The following is a 5,883-nucleotide window of genomic DNA, read 5'->3' on the forward strand; positions in this document are numbered from 1 at the left end:
AATACTATTACTAAGAAGAAAAGGATACTCTCGTCTATAATAAAAGAGCTAACTTTCTATATTAGTATTACTACTTCTACTCTATCTACTTCGCCTATATCCTTAGATTAAATTTAATTCGCTTATCGAATTAAATTTAATCTAAGTACCCTTTAAACCTAGCGAACCTACTTACCCTTACTACGAACTCGAGTTCTTTCCTCGTACGCTACGACTATATTAACATTAGAATAGAGGAAGCTAACTCTCTAGTATATTTATATAGAAGTAAGTTATAGTATAATAACTTTAGTAGTAGTAGCTATATAAGACTAGGAGGGGTAGTATCCTATACTTATATAGATAGGTATAGTTAGTTTAACTCGCTAGAAACTTAATTAGAATTAGTTAGAACTAGAGTAGATAAATATAATTAAATAAACTCTCTAAAAATTTAATTAAGACTAGTTTAAGCCTAGAGTAGATAAAGGTAATTAGAGTAACTCTCTAAAAATTTAAAAACGGTTTAGCGTTACTTAAAATCTCTTAGCGGTCTTCGATAGACCTCGATATTTCTAAACTTTAGGATACTATTATAATACGAATATAGAGGTAGTATAGGAATAAACTATATTACGATACTTAGGAAGGTAAGCTCTATCTACTAGCCTAATAATACTTAGAGATATTAAATATTTTAGTACTATATTTAAAGTATAAACTACCCTATAGAGTTTAGGAGAAAATAACCCTAGTTTTTTAGATTTCTATAGGCCTTAGCGTAGTAGAGCGGGACACTACCGATATTAATAATAGTTAGGGTTCGTCGCGGTCGTACGTAGAAGGTCGGCGTAGAAGACGTTATAAATACCTAGTAGAGTATCTAGCCGATAGCTATAAGTACCGATAGATTTTAATACTATATACTTAGCGTTCTTCTAGTTTAGTTTCTTTAACTATCGGATCGTACGTATATTTTAGAAATTAAGCTAAACCTTATCGCTAATCCGAAACTATACCGCTTATTACCTCGTACGATTTATAGCTTCTTCTTACTCCTACTAGGTAACTACTATTAATATTTAGGCCTATTTCCTCGCCTTCTATAGCCGTTATACGATCTCTTCTCCTTATTCGATAGGGCTTCTAGGAGTAGTAATTAGTCGTATAACGTTCGTTAGCTAAATCGTCTCGATATAGTATTCGTAACTAAGGAAGAAGAGGCTTATTCTCGTTAACTAAGCGTCGCGGTTATTAATCGCTAGCTCGACTATTAGGAGTACTCCTACCTAATTATCCTATACTCTTCTAATATATATACGTAGGTACGTCTCGACTATTTAGTTTATACGTTTCGTTAATTCGTCTATCTATAAGTAAAAAGCTATCGATAATCGTCGTATAATACTTAATAGTTTATAAAATCGTATCTAAAGGACTCCTATAAACTAGAAGCCTCGATTCGTAATAATCGCTACTAGTAGATCGTATTACCGATAGAACGTACGAAGGAATATTCTTACTACGTCCTCTACCTCGATTAAGCGTATTTCTTCGAGGATTACTCTCTTTCCTAGTCGATTCGTAATTACTAGGAGGTTCGTATACCCCTCGCTCTTAGGAAGTCTAGTAATAAAGTTTATCGATATTTCGCGCTATACTTAGTCTAGTACGGAAAGTAGCTTAAGGAACTCGACTTTTCTCTTCTACTATACCTTTATCTATTTATAAATATTATAGTTCCGTATAAATCTTCGAATATCTTATAATATATTCGACTAGAAGAAGTCTCGAGATAGGATCGCTATTATTCCTTCTTATTCCGAATATCTATTTACTATTAAGTCGTAAGTTTATTAAATAATACTCGTACGAAGAAGCTTAGAATTCGATACCTATCGCCTTTCTCGGAAGAGGAGCTATTCGTTACTATTTACGTCGTATTTAGAAATCGAAACTTTTAACCTTAATATCGAGGAAAAAACTCGAGTCCTTTTTCGTATAGCTTCTACTACTTCCTAGTAGGTATCGTCCGCTAGTTCTATCGCTACCTAGAGTTAGTCCGTTACTATCGTTAATTTTCTATTAAACGAGTATCTACTAGAAAATACCGGTACTACGTATAGTACTTTCTTCCTCTCTTCTACTATTTCTAGCTTTAAGAGTTAAACTATATAATACTAGAGTCGATCGTTATCCTCGTCCTCTAGTAAGTTCTATTCGCGTCGAGAAAGGGCGTCTACTCGCTCGTTATTCGTTCCTTTAATATATAAGATCTTAAAGTTATATCGAGATAGAATAAGTAACTATTATATCTAGCGTTTCGTTAGTTTTCGTACGATTATAAAGTATTCGAGATTCTTATAATTAGATCGAATCTTAAATTCCTTAACGCTTCGTAGTTTAGCGTTCTATTCTTCTAGATATCGTATAATCGCTAGTATTTCCTTATCGTAGATCTCGTAGTTATATTCCGCGGATAAGTTCTTCTTCGAGAAGAAGGCGTAGAATCGTACGACCCCTTTATTATCGACTTAGTATAGTATACTATCGATATACTACTTTAATATATCTACTTCTACTATTATTTCTCTTTTAGCGTCGAATAATATAAGTATCGATACTATCGTAAATATCTTCTTTAGCCGTATAAAGGCTAGGTTAACTTCTTCGTTCTATTAAAAAGTAATATCCTTTCGTACGAGCTTTATAATCGATAAGATAATTATTAAGAATTCCTTTATAAACTTTCGATAGAAATTTACGAAGCCGATAAAACTTTATACTTCTTTAACTATATAAGGAGCTTTCTATTCTAGAATTACCGATACCTTTACGAAGTCTATTTATACGCCTATTTCCGCTTCGATAATAAACCTAAGATATTTAGTAGACTTTACTTTAAACTCGTATTTTAAGATATTAATTTAGAAATCCGCTTCTCGTAGTCGTTAAAGGACTTATCGTACGTAATTTCGATATTCTTCTTAGGATTCGAAAGAGTAGATAAGAATATCGTCTACGTACGCTAAATAGAAGATATCTAGATAGTCGCGAAGAGCTTAATTAATATACTTCTAGAACGTACTAAGTACGTTCGCGAGCCTAAAGGAAGTAACTATCTATTGGAAAAGGTCGTATCTCGTACGAAATATCGTTATCTATTCGTCGCCTTCTACGATTCGAATCTTATAAAAAGCCGCTATAACGTCGAGTTTCGTATACTATTTTACGCGTTTAATATTTCGTAAAGTCTCGTAGATTAGTAGTAAAGGATAATAATCTTTCTTCGTAATCTTATTAAGACCGCGATAGTCGATATAAAATCTTAGACTACCTTTCGATTTTCGTACGAAGAGTATAGGAGCTACCGCGAACGACGAACTTACTCTAATAAAGCCTTTATCGAGTAGTTCCGTAAGAGTCTTTCGTAGGACGAGTAGCTCGTCTCGAGATATACTATATAGAAGCTCCTAAGGAACTTCGGGCGTCTTTCTATTTTTTATTACTAGTTCGATACTATAGTTAACTCTTTTTCCTCGTATAAGGAGAAGTTAATCCGCTTATAATTAATTAAATACGTTAAGATATTCGTAGAAGTACTTAGGTAGCTTTATACGAGGGTTAACCGGAACTTTTATCGTTAATACTTTCTCGATATTCGCTAAGCTAGTAGCGAATACTTCGACTTCTTTCTACTTTCGTTTTCGTTAACGTTATATTAGTATAGCGAAGGCTAGTACCGAAATCGATATAAGGTCTAGCTTAGTACGTTATCTTTATCGTATATTTAGAATTCGGATACTAGAGCGGCTAATATATAGATATTCCTTTTATAGACTAATTCGAACGTTATTCTTTTTTATCTAAGGAAGACCGAAAATTATATCGTACGATATATCGAGAATTATATAAAGGAAGATATCCTCTTTATAACCGTTAAAATTAATTTCTAACTTAATAACGTTCGTAATTTCTAACTTTATATTCGTACTAAAACCGATAATTAAGCGAGGAGTAATTAAGATACGCTAAAGACTATTACGAGAAGCGAAACGAATATTAATTAGTTTATAAAATAGATAACTCGTATCTACTAGTACTAACGTAAAAACTTCTTAATTTACTTATATAGATACTAAGAACGATAGACTATTTATTAACTTCTTAAAGTCGCTCTACTTCTACTTCGTCTTCTTCGTATACTTCTAACGACGATTTTCGTTAGAAGCTACTCTTTTAACTACTCCGTCTCGACTAACGTTACCTCTACTTCTCTAGTAGTAGTTATCGCCGTTATCGTTATTTACTCTCGTAGCCGCTAGGCTAGCCTTAGCTCGTACTTCTAGATAAAGTAGTCTAGTCGGCCGTAACGTAGATACTATCCTTTTTCTCGACGTTAGTCGAGGGTCGCTTAGAATATCTAGGCCGCTCGTTAGCGAGGTCTTACGGCCGCTACTTAGGTTATCGACTATAATTTCTAGTCTATTATATTCTCCGTCGAGAAGGATCCTTTTCTCTCGTACACGAGTATTATAGCTCGCGTCTTCCTCCTATAGAGGACTTCTAGGTTCGTACTAATACTATAGAGAAGTATATAGTATTCTCGATACGACGCCGAGGTCGGCGCCGCTATAACCGCGTTTTATAGCTCGTACGAGATATAGTTCGCGAGGAATATCTTCTTAACTTAATCTACCTAGTTAAGACCTCCTATATCGAGGAACGTACGGTCGAATTTAGCGAGGAAAGTACTAAAAGCTTTCGATCCTTATCGTAGCGTTAAGAGTTTCCTCGATACTCTCTCTATAGACTTACTATCGTCGTACGTAGCCTTTAGTTAGCTAATAAGGCCCTCGATAGTTATCTATAGCGTTAACTATACGGAGTTAACCTATAATAATAGTTAGGAGAGTACGTCTCCCCTTAATCGACTATAAAGGTACTAAAACTATATAGCTTTACTCTTATCTACTCGGTTAACGACGAGCTTTACTCGCGCTTACGTTAACTACGGGCGGAATACCGCCCTCGTTCTATTAAATTCGGATAGCTTCGAGAGCTTATTCTTCCGTCGTACGACTACGGTTCTTATAACGACGTCCGCTACGACTACTAATAGTATTGTCGCCCTCGATAGAGTAGTAATATCCTAACTATTATTTCGCTACTAGAGCTACTACTCTAGTATTACTATATATTAATTCTATACGACTATCTATTCGTTCTACATCTAAATTATTTAAAATAATTATACTACCTACTATAGGAAAGCTTTCGTTAGTACTACTAATATATCTATCTTATACGATAAGAACTCGTTCTCTTAACTATATAATAGAGAGCTTAACGTAATATAAGGGTTTTAATAGGAGCTTATTTAACTACTATAGGACCTATTTAATAAGGACGTTAATATTATAATCCGAGCTATAAGTAGTTCTAACTAAGGTAGGGTTCCTTAATGGGGTAGGTATTAGAGTGTTAACTAAGATAATAAAGGAAATACTTATTCGTCGGACTATATCCTAAATGTAGGTATAGGATTACTAACGAAGTTAACTACGAACTATACCTCTCTAGGTAAAAGAGTATATATATATAATGCTAGCCTAGACTATAGACTTACTTAGACTATCTTTATAGTCTATAGTCCTCTATAGTCTATCTTCTAGTTACGTAACGTAGCCTCGTTCTTTATCGGCTAACTTCCTTATTTCATCTAAGTATAGGTAGCTTATCCTTAGCGACTCTTCTAGTGACCTAGTTCGTAACACTATTCCCCTCTCTTCTTGTACGTTACCCTCAACGTATATAAGGTAAGTACTGCCTACCCGAGGCGGTCTACCCTCTTCCTTCCTTTCTATAGCTAACTATACCTCCTAAGGCCTCTCTCTCTAAGCC

Source organism: Exophiala aquamarina, assembly GCF_000709125.1.
Source record: "Exophiala aquamarina CBS 119918 chromosome Unknown aczIA-supercont1.10, whole genome shotgun sequence".
NCBI lineage: Eukaryota > Fungi > Ascomycota > Eurotiomycetes > Chaetothyriales > Herpotrichiellaceae > Exophiala > Exophiala aquamarina.